The sequence below is a fragment of the Nomascus leucogenys genome, chromosome 10 (genome assembly GCF_006542625.1).
Source record: "Nomascus leucogenys isolate Asia chromosome 10, Asia_NLE_v1, whole genome shotgun sequence".
Taxonomy (NCBI): domain Eukaryota; kingdom Metazoa; phylum Chordata; class Mammalia; order Primates; family Hylobatidae; genus Nomascus; species Nomascus leucogenys.
Genome location: NC_044390.1, coordinates 32,336,029 through 32,351,787, shown reverse-complemented (window position 1 = coordinate 32,351,787; position 15,759 = coordinate 32,336,029).

Below are 15,759 nucleotides of genomic sequence, written 5' to 3'. Positions count from 1 at the left end.
TGAACAAAGAAGGTAGAATATATTTGGATAAGTATGTATATATCCCAGACATGTTTAAATATTTTAGTAATAAATCTGTAATATGAGCTAATTTTCAAAAAAATTTGTCAATGTCTTCCAAAACTAATTTAGAGAAATAAAGAAATGAAAAATTCTAAAACAAATCAAAAGCCCATTTAATTAACAGTTTCACCAAGTTGTATTATAGTTCATTTTTAATAAGTATATATTTAAACTTTTTATGGATACATATATAAACTAATTTATATAAATGAGTATTATGTATTCATATATTAAAATATAAATGTATAAAATAAGCACATCTATACACACATGTTTGTATAGATATATATATACACAAACACATGTGAAAGTATGAATATAACAACAAAAATATAAATTAGGGAGTAAACCTTTGCTTTATAAGAAATTTCAACATATTATTTTTTAAAACTGTAATTACTCTTACAATTATTTTGCACAATTTCTAAGGTCAAGTCTTACATAAAATGAGTAACATTAATAATATTTCTTAGATGTTATAATTAACAAGATGAGTTTCACTTATAGTAAAAAAGAGTACAAAGAAAGAAACTAAGGCCTATATATTAAACTTTCATTTAAAAAATATTTGACAGAAATTCCATAAGAAATGAAAAATAACAATTATTTTGGCTTCAATTTTTTCTATTTGAGTGAACAAATAGTGACGTATTATACTCAACATCCACATATTAAAATAATCCAAACATAGTATTTCAGGAGGAAATTTGAGCAGTGTTTCCACTGTAAGACACCATAGACTGAGAAGAAAAAAAACAACTTATCTTGGTACCTGCTGAGTATGTTTTAATCCCATAGCTCGTGATGCATTTCTCTTATCCTGACAAATAGGTAGCAGTGCTAGTTTTTGTTCTTAGCATATAGTCAGCTTCTTTTGAAATTCAGTCATATATTGGATATGCTGACCCCCAGCCATAGTGAATTCCACAGGCAGGAGTTCCATGGGATGAAAAGTGCTATTCAACTAGAGGGGTTCATGAAGAAAGTCAAAGTCTGTCAAATTAATTTCTCAAAATGCCCTAAGCCCCAGCCATCTCCCCTTCGATGTTCTTTGCAGCTGCTTGGCACTTCTGGACTAGTTGAGCCTGAGTGAGTTGGCTGCCTCCCCCTATGGCAATATTTCTTTTTCAAAGGGTAGTTGCCATGGTTGTATAATTTTGTGCAGGGAGTAGGAGACTTTGTGATTGACCAAGCTGTGCTGAAAAAGATAACAAACCCAAAAACTACAAGTTTAAACTGAGGAAAACTTGTCAAACTCTCAGTGGAGAGTGGAAGAAAGAGTGCTTTCCACATTAAAACTGTCTTGCATTTTTTAACATCGTTGAACTGCAAGGGGCTTAGGATACTTAACGGGTCTTACTAAATTTGGTTAGACCTCCCAGCCTCCTAGTGAGCACATGGAAAACAGAAGCATATAGAGAGAGCACAAAGTTAAGAAACACAAGAATGGACTAAAATTCTTGGCTCATTTACTGTCACACCTTGGATTGTGTAAATGATTGGTACCTTTTGGAGCCTCTAGGTTAATGCATCATCATTCATCTTAATATACTCATTACTATCCTCTATCTCTTAGGTCAGGCAATTCTCACTACCTAGAATTTCCTCTCAAAATCCTATGTCTGAGCAAAGCTTTGGACCCAAATCTCCTATGATATCCTTGTTAATAAAATAGTAAAATTATGATTAGCTAAGGGTAGTATTGGACAGATTCAAATTGTATTCAACAATGTTGCTCAACAAGACCTGTATATACTGAGGCCCCTATTGTCAAGTACTTTGGTAGGTGCTTTTGCTTACATTATCTCAATTTTTTTGGTAGGCATGTTATTTGACTAACCAATTTATCTTATTTGCTACTAAAATGTTTCCTGTTTTGTTCAAGGTTTCACTGTTCCTAGCTAAAATTCCAGGCTCTGTTGCATCTCGTTATGTTAACATGACACAGTTCTGGCTAATAACATGGAGATGTAAGTCCCTGAGAGAAGGCTTCCTTTCAGAAATTTGTCTTCAGAAATATAAAAGGCAGACCCCTTTGAAGGTAAGGTTTTGTCTTTTGTCCTTAATTGTTTTCTTATCCCTTCTTCCCAACTGGGGCAATAATATGATAGTGATAAGGAGGAGGAGCAGCCATCTTCGACCAGACCACATAATAAGGAGGTCAGAGTAGAAAGATACTCTAAACTTAAATTTTGGATGGTGTTTTTGGGTATTTCAAGCAGCCCTGTGCTCTCTACCTCCAGCATTTTTATTAAATGAAAAATGTAATCCTATTTATACGAGTCATTTTTGGTCAAGCTTTCTGCTACTCCCAGTGTAATCATTACTTACCACACAATATAAGAACTCTCTGAGCTATGTGGTAATATCCCACAGCTAGGGAGTAGGAAAAGGAGGTAGAATTTAAAGCTCTCCTTGAAATTTTAATTCCCATTTTATATTCATTCACTTGTTAATGGTCTTATATAGCCTAATATTTCTTTTAGTGATTTAAATAAAGAGATCAAAGAGTTAGATATCAGATGTGCTGTTTCCCAAAGCTTGAATGATAGCTAATATACTACATCTGAGACTGCAACTGTCTTGACATATTTGATTTCCTGTGTCAAGATTTTCAACATTGGTTGAATTATATTAAAATAATTCATGGTTTGATAACTTTATTAGAATCCAAGTGGTGATATTGAAAAGGTAGTTGGATATAGTAGTATGGAATTCAGAAGGGAGATCTGGTATAAACTTATTTATGAATGACATATAGATAATATTTTATGCCATGTGACTTGATGAGATTGCAAAGGAAGAAAGTGTAGAATGGAACTATATAATCTGTGGTTTCAAATACAGTCATGTGCCACATAAGGACGTTTGGGTCAACAACAGACTGCTATACGATCATGGTTCCATAGATTATAATGGAGCTGAAAAATTCCTGTCGCCTAGTTACATCATAGCTGTCAGAATGTCATAGCACAACACATTGCTCACATGCTTGTGGTGTAATGTGCTGGCGTAAATAAACCTAGTGTGCTGCCAGTCATATAAAAATATAGCACATATAATTTTGTACAATACATAATACTCGATATAATAATAAATGACTGTGTTACTGCTTTATGAATTTACCAAACTGTACTTTTTATGGCTAGAGTGTACTCCCTCCACTTTTTAAAAAAAAATTAACTGTAAGAAAACTTCTGGCAGGCCTGTCAGGAGGTGTTTCAGAATAAGACATTGTTTTCATAGGAGAAGATAACTCCGTGCATGTTTTTCACCCTGAATACTTTCCAATGGGACAAGATGTGGAGGTAGAAGGCCGTTATATCTTACTCCTTTGGAAACCTAGGCTAATGTGTGTGATTGTATCTTAGATTTTAACAAAAATTTAAAAATTAAAAATATCTTTAAAAATGAAAAGAAAGATTATAGAATAAGGATGTGAAGAAAAAAATATTTTTGCACAGCTGTACAATGTGTTTTAAATTAAATATTTTTTACAAAAAATTAAGTAAAAAAGCATATAAAGGAAAAAGTTACAGTAAACTAAGGTTAATTTATTATTGAAAAATGAAATATTTTTGTAAATTTAGTGTGGACTAAGAGTGCAGTGTTTATAAAGTCTACAGTAGCATACAGTAATGTCCTAGGCCTTCACACTCACACCACTCCCTCACTGACTCAACCAGAGCAACTTCTATTTCTGCAAGCTACATTCATGGTAAGTGCTCTACATAGGTGTAACTTTTAAAATTATTTTATACTGCATTTTTGCACTTTTTTAGATTTAGATGTCCTTAGCCATGCAAATACTCATTGTGTTGCAGTTGCCTAAAGAATTCAGTACAGTAACACGCTGTACAGGTTTATAGCCACAGAGCTATAAGAATATCATATATCCTAGGTATATAGTAGGCTCTACCATCCAGGTTTGTGTAAGTGCACTCTATGATATGTGCACAATGAGATTGCCTAATGATGTGCTTCTTAGAGTGTATTCCTGTTGCTAAGCAATGCATGTCTATACTGTTAATTTGTCAAGTAAAATAAAACATTGAATTGACTATTGGATTTGGCCACATGTAGAATTTTGGTAGGGAGAGCATTCACCCTAATGCACCTTTGACACTTTCAGTTTGTTGCCTTGTTTTAATTAATAGTAGTGCCACTTTTCATTCTTAAGTATCATAGTTCAAATGATAAATTATATGGTCATCCTAAGCCACTGATGATCTTTAGAAAGATAGTTTCAGTGGAATTCTGTGAGCAAAATGCTGGTTGGAATGTATGAAAGAACAAAGGAAGAAAGAGTGGGAGATGGCAAAGATGCAAAAAGCTTTTTGCTGCAAAGTTTTGCAGAGAAATGGGATGAAAGCTGGAATGAGAATTAAACAATGTAATTATGTACCCAAGGGATTCAGTTGATAGTGAAAAATTATTGATGTAAGAGAGAGGAAAAATGTCTGGAGTAACTGAGAAGGGATTCAACCTCTGTTTAAGGGAGTGAATGGTTTAGAATAGATAAAAATCAGCATACCGTTCTCCAAGGGTATTTTGCATTTCTGCATGTTTTGTGAATGAAGCATTAATTGCCTTGTGTTCTGCAGCATGTTTATAGAATGTTTATATAATCAACAGGCATTGAGGAGAGAGAGAGTTTCTTTGTAGCAAAGGACAGATTGGCTTACATCCCTGGAAGACAGAGATATCATCTTCCTCTGAAGCAAATGCCAGGTATATTTACTGCCCTTTATAAGAAATTAGAGATCCCTCAGCTTAGATTTGTCCTCAAGTAAGGTAACCCACTACATGTTCAGTTGCTATATGCCCCTTTCATGTTGCCTGTAAGAATTGGGACTTGGATAACTGGAGTAAAAATTAGAATACTCTGATTATTGTTGTTGCTGTGGGTAATAAACTGCTTTACATTTCTGATCCAGAAATTATGTGTCTTCTACCACTGTCCACTAATGTTTTTTTGTGGATAAATTTAAGGGGTATAAGTGAAATTTTGTTACATGTGTATAGTGCATAGTGGTGAATTCTGGCCTTTAGTGTCTCCATTGCCCAAACAATGTACATTAACTAATTTCCCATCATTCACTCCCCACTCCTCCAAATCTCCAATGCCTATCATTCCATATTCTATGTCCATGTATACACATTGTTTAGCTGCCACCTATAAGTGAGAACATGTGGTGTTTGATTTTCTGTTTCTGGGTTGTTTCATTTAAGATAATGGCCTCCAGTTTCATCTATGTTGCTGTAAAAGACATGATTTTATTATTTTTTATAGTTGGATAGTATCCCATTGTGTATACATACTACATTTTCTTTATCTAGGCTTTCACTGATGGATGCTTAAGTTGATTCCATATCCTTGCTACTGTGACTAAATAGTCTTGCAATGATCATATGATTGCAAGTATCTTTTTATATACTGATTTCTTTATCTTTGAGTAGATACCCAGTAGTGGTATTATGGGATAGAATGGTAGTTCTATTTTTAGTTTTTTGAGAACTCTCCATACTGTTTTTCATAGAAGTTGTACTAATTTACATTCTCACCAACAATGCACAAGCATTAACCTTTTCTCCACATGCTCACTGACATCGGTTATTTTTTAACTTTTTGAAACCCGTTCTGACTGATGTAAGATAACTCACTGTGGTTTTAATTTTCATTTCTCTGATGATTATTGATGTTGAGCATTTTTTCATATGCTCGTTGGTCATTTGTATGTCTTCTCTTGAAAAATGTCTATTCTTATATTTTACCCACTATTCATGAATCCTGTGGGGGAACTTGTTGCTTGGTAGTAGGGTAAGATCTCAGATCCTTCACAGTTCTCAATAATAAGATCTTAGATAACCTAGGATAATAGATACTATGCATTTTCATCTTATTATTTTACATAAAATTATTACAAATTTTTATAGGTTTTATTATATGTAGGTTTTATATAATCAAATGTATCAATCTAGTCTTTCAGCAATTGTGGATTTTACGGCTTGCTTAGAAGGATTTTCAAAATCCTCTTTAGATGAATAAGACTGGCCTTTATTTTATTCTATTATTTATCTTTTATAGTTAATTTTTAAAGGCAAAGTTAATTTTGAATTCCCATAAAATGTTATTTTTTCGTAAGAATTTTTCCTAAATTATAGCTAATTTATCTCAAAACCACTAAAATTGATCCTTATCTGATTATCTGAAATATCTTTCTCATAATATATTAAATCCCTAGTGTAGAGATTTTTGTTAGATTATTCTTATTCATGTAGGTAATTTTTAATTTATACATGAATATATTTAATCCTTTCTTTCAACACATGTTTAGTTAGTACCTGCCATGTGCTACACACTGTGTCATTCACTATTACATAGTGGTTAAAAAATAGGCATAGTTCCTGCTCCAATGAAAACCTAAGCCTAGCTGGAAACATAAATACCTAAAAAATTATCAAATAAATATATTATTTAAAGGTATGGTAAGTGCTAGGAATAAAATTAAAAAATACTTTGGTAGAATATTGAGGTAAACAGGAAAGCTATAAATGTCAGTGTCCTCTGAGGAGGATATAATTTCGGCCTACACCCAGAGTATAACAATTGAGCATCATAAAAATGGGTGGAAGAGTATTCTAAGCTGGTGGAACACCATGCTCATAGATAAAAGTTGTTTCAGAAAAGGGTCATGCAATGCCTTTTGCTTACCAACCAACAACTGCTCCATTATAAATTCAACAATCGGACAAGTGTCATGTTAAAAGACAGATGGAGGACCATGAAAAAATTAAAACTGATTTGCTCAGACAGCGAAGACTGATTGTGTTTGTAAAAGCTTGATGAAAGGACAGTTAAGTATTTTGATCACTGCATTTTGTTTGAAACTTGTGTCATTGATGTAATTTAAAACTTTAAAGTATTACAGTATTTTTCTGTGACCATCAATTAATATGAGGATTTGTGCTATAAGAGTTAAAGCATATGCTATCATTGTATTCTTTAAGAACCTTATTTTGATAAAATGTAAATTTGTTGAACCCTGCCACATTTAGTATCCCCACCCCCAAATCCTGTTCTAATGAAAAAATTAAAACCTGATACGAAAAAAAAAAATTTCAGTTAACCTACTTTATGCCTGTAGGCTGACCTCAACCCTGTAACGTAACCCATTAAAATGAATTTTCTTTTTTTTTAAGACGGAGTTTCTCTCTGTTGCCCAGGCTGGAGTGCAATGGCACAATTTCAGCTCACTGCAACCTCTGCCTCCCGGGTTCAAGTGATTCTCATGTCTCAGCCTCCTGAGTAGCTGGGATTACAGGCACACACCACCACGCCCAGCTAATTTTTGTATTTTTAGTAGAGGCGGGGTTTCACCATGCTGGTCAGGATGGTCTCAAACTGCTGACTTCATGATCCACCCACTTCAGCCTCCCAAAGTGCTGAGTATACAGACGTGAGCCACTGTGTCCTGCCTAAAATGAATTTTCTAGATGATTGAATAACAGTAGTCCTTTGATAGGAGATAATGACTTGGTTTATGGCCTTAATATACTACTTAATTACTTAAGATGTTTATTAATAGAATGATAAATGTACAGAGTAACCTATAAGCATGACATACTTTTGCTTTCAGTAGTTTCATGTAAAGAAAAAAACTTGAAAATAGTAATACCTGAGGACCCATGGGAATAATAGACACTGGGGAGGTAGGGTGGGGCGCGGGAGCAAGAGCTGGAAAACTACCTACTGGGGACTCTGCTCACTACCTGGGTGACAGGATCATCCATACCCCAAACCTCAACATCACACAGTATACCCAGCTAACAAACCTGCCCATGTGTTCCCTGAATCTAAAATAAAAATCGAAATAATATTTTTAAAAAAGAAAAAGACAATAGTATTACCCATGGGACAAAATTTGTACTATTAGCAAGAATCATTTTGTGTCTCATTTAGAAACAATTTGACTTTTGTTCCAGTGTTTAAACTTTGACAAAAATGGTTTTGAATAGATCTTTATAACCTGATGCCATAAATGCAAGATTCTCTGATACCTTCATTTAATATATCAATATTGGGCCTAAAACAGTATTCTGTAAAGCTTAAATTGGTATTAACTATGATCATCTTGATGTCTATGATAGATAATAAACAAGGTCATACATACCTTACTAAACAATTTTGGTTTTTCACCAACATTTTATTCTTTAAAAGATTTAGACTAACAGAATTATTTAGCATTTTGAGTCATGTGCTTTATTTAGCAAGTGAGTAAAAATATTGGAATATTGAAGTATTTGCATAAAAAATCAAATGGTGGTGTTTTGTAATTTCTATTGTATTTCCTATTAAGGTTTCGTATATTACTTTCCCATTGTTCCTGAATTTGTTATCCTATATATAAACAGAAACATGGATGAGTAAAAAAAAAAAAATCTTTTGATTAATTCAAGTCAACCAATTACGTTGTGTATCTTACAATGTTGATATATTTTCAAAATGTAAATTTTCTTTTAGAATTAAGGCCAAATTATTGTAGGTATGGTAGAAGTAATTGTAATCAACACTTCAACAACTACTCTATTGGAAATATCTAATATAATCCACCTTTGTTGCTAGAAATTGATTTTTGGGATGGACTCAAATGCCTAACTCAAGAAGTTCTAAAACTAGAGGGATTCTTTTTGCTTAGGAGTCTGAATGAAACTTCTAAAGTCTTGCAGGTGTTTGCTGTCAGAATGAGCATAAGTCAATATGTGACAGAGCAGAACAATGAGTACTGCGAGAGCCCTGATACATGTGGCCTGAAGCCTGCCAAAGTCTTGGGCTGAATTTTAAGTTCAGCAATGCATTTTTGTAAGTTAAATTACTTTAAATTGAAGTTTTCTGTTTTTACTGAGCTAAATGCATTATAATAATAATTAGAATATTTTTAACTTAAATTTGAAGCCTGAAAGGTGAGAGAAGATTATCAGAGAACATCAGCCAATGGCTTCAAAATTCCTACCCTTCTTGGCACAAAACAAACATATCTTTATAACATTTCTTGAAATTATTTGTTAACAACTTTGGAGTTGCTTCTTAAGTATGCATAGCAAGGTGGTATTGGGCATCACACTCTTGAAGTCACATCCTTTCACTCTCCCGTGCTTAAGCTCTGGAAATGAAGTAGACCTAAAGTAGTTCTATAGTAAAATTAAGTTCACTAAGAAACTGGGACTTACAGTGGAGAGTGTCATCAAGCTGAAGTACGCAATTTAGAGTCCTTCCTTTCCTGTGCTCTTGCCCTATATCCATACATCCCAAGATCTGTGCTCTCCTTGTGCTTGTTGCTGAGTGAGAGTCTGTATTGTTTCACAACCTCACTAACACTGATTGCCTGGCCACAAACATATTCTAATACTACCTTTATTGTAACTTTTGTTAGAACTGAGACTTTTTTCTAGTGTTAATGCTTACCAGGAGATTAGATGTCTTCTTTATTATGTGCTCACTCCTGTAGGGTTATATTTCTATCTTTCATGGCTATAGAGGTATAGAAAGAAAACTAATTATTGAAATTCATATTATATTGCATTTTCATATTTTTATATTTAAAAGATATACTGATAATCATGTCAATCTATTAATTACTTTTCTTTGGAAGAAATAATTTTTTTGACTATATGACAGTTTTTCTAAACACAAATAAAAAATGTTTCATTATTCTTAAACTGTGCCTGCAAACCATTGCTAAAGCAAAATAGAAGCTTTCTTCTCTGTACAGTACAATTTTATTGTATCTAATTTAGATGTGGAAAAATTTTAATTAATCTTAATTAATGCAGTTGTTGAAATGAGGGATACCTGTTAGCCAGAGTAGCCTGAGAGGTGCTTTTATTTCATGAAACAGAAGACTTTGGTAGCTACAATCCACTTATCACTTTTTAAATTATTATTTTTATATTTTAAGTTTCTAAATTTTTATTTATGAGGTTATATACTAGGTATATATATATATTTCTGGAGTACATGGTGTATTTTGATATGGGCATACAGTAAGTAATAATCACATCAGGGTAAATGCGATATCCATTACTTCAAGCATTTATTCTTTGTGTTATGAACAATCCAATTATACTCTTAGTTATTTAAAAATATATTTATAGTTGGATAGTATCCCATTGTGTATACATACTACATTTTCTTTATCTAGGCTTTCACTGATGGATGCTTAAGTTGATTCCATATCCTTGCTATAATGAATGGTCTTGCAATGATCATATGAATGCAAGTATCTTTTTTATATACTGATTTCTTTTTATTTAAAAATATATACTAAATTATTTAGTGTATATTTAAAAATATATACTTTTTTATTTAAAAATATATACTAAATTATTATTAACTATAGCCTCCCTGCTGCACTATCAAATTCCAGATCTTATTCATTATATCTATTTTTTGTATCCAGTAACCATCTCTACTTCTTACCCACCCCTACTCTTCTCAGCCTCTGGTAACCATCATTCTACTCTGTCATCATTAGTTTAATTATTTCAATATTTTGCTCCCACAAATAAGTGAGAATGTGTGAAGTTTGTCTTTCTCTGTATGGCTAATTTCACTTAACCTAATGACTTCCAGTTCCATCCATTTTGTTGCAAGTGACAGGGTCTCATTCTTTATCAGGGGAACCAGCCCCCAATATTTCAATGTAGGTTCTTTTCTATTTTCCATAAGTGTCAGCCAGTCTGAGAAATAAAGAGAAAGAGTACAAAGAGAGATTTTACAACTGGGCCTCCGGGGGTCCCATTGGATATTGGTAGGACTGTGATGATGACCCCGAGCTGCAAAACCAGCAAGTTTTTATTAGGGATTTTAAAAGGGGAGGGGGTGTACGAACAGAGAGTAGGTCACAAGGATCACATGCTTCAAGGGCAATAAAGATCACAAGGCAAGGCAAAATTAGAATTACTGATGAGGGTCTATGTCCCATGCATGCATTGTCTTGATAAACATCTTAACAGGAAACAGGGTTTGAGAGCAGACAACTGGTCTGACTAGAATTTACCAGGCTGGAATTTCCCAATCCTAGTAAGCCTGAGGGTACTGCAGGAGACCAGGGCGTATTTCAGTCCTTATCTCAACCGCATAAGACAGATACTCCCAGAGCGGCCTTCTGTAGACCTACCCCTAGGAATGCATTCCTTCCCCAGGGTTATCAATTATTAATATTCCTTGTTTGGATAAGAATTCAGCGATATTTCTCCTATTCACACATACATCTATACGCTCTCTGCAAGGAGAAAAATACGGTTCTATTCTTCCCAACCCTGCAGGCAGTCGGACCTTATGGTTATCTTCCCTTGTTCCCTGAAAATCACTGTTATTCTGTTCTTTTTCAGTGTGCATTGATTTCATATTGTTCAAACACACATATTTTACAATCGATTTGTACAATAGTGGTCCAGAGGTGATGTACATTCTCAGCTTACAAAGATAACAGGATTAAGAGATTAAAGTAAAGACAGGCATAAGAAATTATAACAGTATTGATTGGGGAAGTGATAAATGTCCATGAAATCTTCACAATTTATGTTCAGAGACTGCAGTAAAGACAGGTGTAAGAAATTATAAAAGTATTAATTTTGGGAACGGATAAGTGTTCATGAAATCTTCACAGTTTATGTTCTTCTGCCTCAACTCCAGCTGGTCCCTCCGTTCGGGGTCCCTGACTTCCCGCAACAATTCTTTTTATGGCTGCATAGTATTTTATTGTGTATATGTACCCCATTTTCTTTATCCATTCACCTGTTAAATGATGCTTATCTTGCATCCAAATCTTGGTTATTGTGAATAGTGCTGCAATAAACATGAGTGTGCTGATATCTCCTCGATATACTGATTTCCTCTTTTTGGGTATATACCCAGCAGTGGGATTACTGGCTCATATGGTAGCTTTATTTTTAGTTCTTAACTCCAAACTCTTCTCTATAGTGGTTGTACTAATTTACATTCCCACCAACAGTGTACAAAGATTGCCTTTTCTTCACATCCTCGCCAGCATTTGCTTTTGACTGTCTTTTGGATATAAACCATTTTACCTGGGGTGAGATGATATCTCATTGTAGTTTTGACTTACATTCCTCTGATGAGCAATAATTTTGAACATTGTTTCATATATCTGTTTGATGTTTGTGTGTTTTCTTTTGAGAAATGTCTATTCAGATCTTTTGCCCATTTTTAAATCAGATTATTAAATTTTTTTCCTATAGAATTATATGAGCTTCTTAGATATTTTGGTTATTAATCCCTTGTCAAATGGATACTTTGCAAATATTTTCTTCTATAGTGAGGGTTGTCATTTCACTTTGTTGATTATTTACTGTGCAAATGCTTTTAAAATTGATATAATCCTATGTGTCCATATTGGCTGTGGTTGCTCATGCTTGTGGGATGTTTGTCAAGAAACCTTTGCCCAGTCCAATGACTTGGAGAGGTTCTCCAATGTTTTTTTTTAGTAGTTTCATAGTTTAAGGTCTTAGATTTAAGTCTTCAATCCATTTTTTATTTGATTTTTGTATATGGTAGGAGATAGGTCTTTAGTTTCTTTTTTCCGCATGTGAATATCCAGTTTTCCCAGCACCATCTGTTGAAGAGACTGCCCGTTCCCCAATGTACATTCTTGGTGCCTTTGTTAGAAATGAGTTCACCGTAGATGTATGAATTTGTTTCTGGGTTCTCCATTCTATTTCACTGGTCTATGTGTCTGTTTTTATGCCACTGCCATGCTGTTTTGGTTACCATAACACTGTTGTATAGCATGAAGTCGGATAATATAATTCCACCAGTTTTATTCTGTTTGCTTATGATAGCTTTGGCTGTTCTGGATCTTTTATAGTTCTATATAGATTTTGGGATTTTTTTTCCTATTTCTGTGAAGAATGTCATTAGTATTTTGATAGGAATTGCATTGAATCTGTAGATTGCTTTGGGTAGTATGAACATTTTTAACAATGCAGATTTTTCCAATCCATGAACATGGAATATCTTTCCATTTTCTGTGTTCTCTAATTTCTTGAATCAATGTTTTATGGTATTCGTTGTAGAGATCTTCCATGTATTTGGTTAATTCCTAGGTATTTTATTTTTAGTTATTGTAAATGGGATTACTTTCTTCATTTATCAGATTGTTCATTGTTGGCATATAGAAATGCTAAGCATTTGTTGTCTTTTTTTATGCTGTAAACTTAATGAATTTATCAGTTCCAATATATTTTTGATGGAGTCTTTACATGTTTTCAAATGTAACATTGTATTTTCTGCAAACAAGGATTATTTGACATCTTCCTTTCCAATTTGGATGCCCTTTCTTTTTTTTTTTTGTCTGATTGCCTTAGCTAGGACTTCCAGTACTACATTGAGTAACAACAGTGCTGAAAGTTGACGTTTATGTCACATTCCAGATCTTAGAGCAACAGCATTCTGCTTTTCGCCATTCAGTAAGATACTCTACATGAATCTATTATACATGGATTTCATTGTATTAATGTATGTTTCTTCTATACTGAGTTTTTGAGAGCTTTTATCATAAAGGGATGTTGAGTTTTATCAAATGCTTGTTCAGCATCAATTGAAATGATCATATGGTTTTTCTCTTTTATTCTGTTGATATAATGTTCACATTACTTGATTTACATATGTCGTATCATTCTTGTACTCCTGGGATAAATCCCACTTGGTTATGATAAGTGATCTTTTTAACGTATTATTGGATTCAGTTTGATAGTATTTTGTTTAGGACTTCTGCATCAATGTTCATCACAGATATTGAGCTGTAGTTTGTGTATATGTGTGTCTTTGTCTAGTTTTGGTTTCAGGGTAACAGTGGCATCACAGAATGAGTTTGGAAGTAATTCCTCCTCTTCCATTTTTCAGAATAGTTTGAGTAGGATTGATGTTAGATTTTCTTTAAATGTTTAGTAAAATTCAGCAGTGATACCATCAGATCTTGGCTTATTTTTGTTGGGATACTTTTTATTATAATTTCAATCTTGTTATTTGTTATTGATCTGCTCATGTTTTGTATTTCTTCATAGTCTAATCTAGGTGGGTTGTATGCATCTAGAAAGGTATCAATTTCTTCTGGATCATCCAATTTATTGGCATATAGTTGCTCATGGTAGTTTCCAATTATCTTTTCAATTTCTGCAGTATTGGTTGTAAAGTCCCTTTTTTATTACTTATTTGATTTATTTGGTCTTCTCTCTCTTTTTCTTAGTGTGGCTAAAAGATTGTGGGTTTATTTAGAAAACAAACTTTTAGTTTTGTAAATCTTTTGTATTGTTGTCTTTGTTTCAATTATCTTTCTTTCTGCTCTGATCTTTAATTTCTTCTCCTCTACTGATTTTGGGTTGTGTTTTCTCTTGCTTTTCTAGCTCTTTTTTTATCATTAGGTTCTTCATTTAAAGTTTTTCGGCTTTGTACTTATTACTGTACTTATTACAGTACTTATTACTGTAAACTTTTTCTCTAGGTACTGCTTTCATTTTATCCTGTAGGTTTTGCTATATTGCGTTTCTGTTTTCATTTAGTTGGTGAATTTTTAAAATTTTATCTTAATTTCTTCCTAGCGTGACTGGCCATTCAGGAGCTTATTGTTTAATTTCCATGTGTCTGTATAGTTTCCAAAAATTTCTCTTCTTGAATTTTACTTTTATTTTATTGGGGTTAGAGAAGATATGAGATATAATTTCAATTTACTGAATTTTTTAAGGGTTGTTTAATGGCCTAACATATGGTGTCTACTTGAAATAATCTGTGTTCTGAGGAGAAATTTGTATTCTGCAGCCTTTGGAGGAAGTATTCTATAAATATCTATCAAGTCAATTTGGTCTATAGTACTGATTAAGTTTGATGTTTCTTCATTAATTTTGTCTACATTAATTGCCCAACACTGAAAGTTAGGTGTTAAGGAATCCAGATATTATTATGTTTGAATCTATCTCTCTCTTTATCTCTAATAATTTCTCTCTATATGTGTGTTCCAGTGTTTTGTGCATATATATTTTCAATTTATATATCCTCTTCCGGAGATGACCCCTTTATTATTATATAATGACTTTTTTTGTCTCTGTTTATACTTTTGGTCTTGAAATCTATTTTGTCTAATATCAGTATATCTCCTCCAACTCTTTCTTGGTTTCCATTTGCATGCATTATCATTTTGCATCTCTTCAGTTTCCATCTATGTGTGTCTTTACAGACAAAGTGTGTTTCTTATAGGCAACAGATAGCTGGGTCTTGAGGGGTTTTGTGGTTGTTTGTTTTTGTTCATTCAGCCACTGTGTCTTTGGGTTGGAGAGTTTAATCAATTTACATTCAATGCTATTATTGATAAATAAAGACTTACTCCTGCCATTTTGTTAGTTTTCTGGTTGTTTTGTGGTCTTCTCTTTCATCTTTCCTTCCTTACTGTCTTCCTTTTAGGGAAGGTAATTTTCTGTGCTTGTATGATTTAATTTCCTGCTTTTAATTTTTGGGTATATCTTGTATTTTTTTTATTTGAGGTTATCATGAGGCTTGAAAATAATATCTTATAATCCATTATTTTAAACTGGTGATAATTTTACACTGATAGTATAAACAAGCAAAAAACAAGCAAATAGATAATTAACAAAAACTCCACACTTTAACTTAATCCCTCA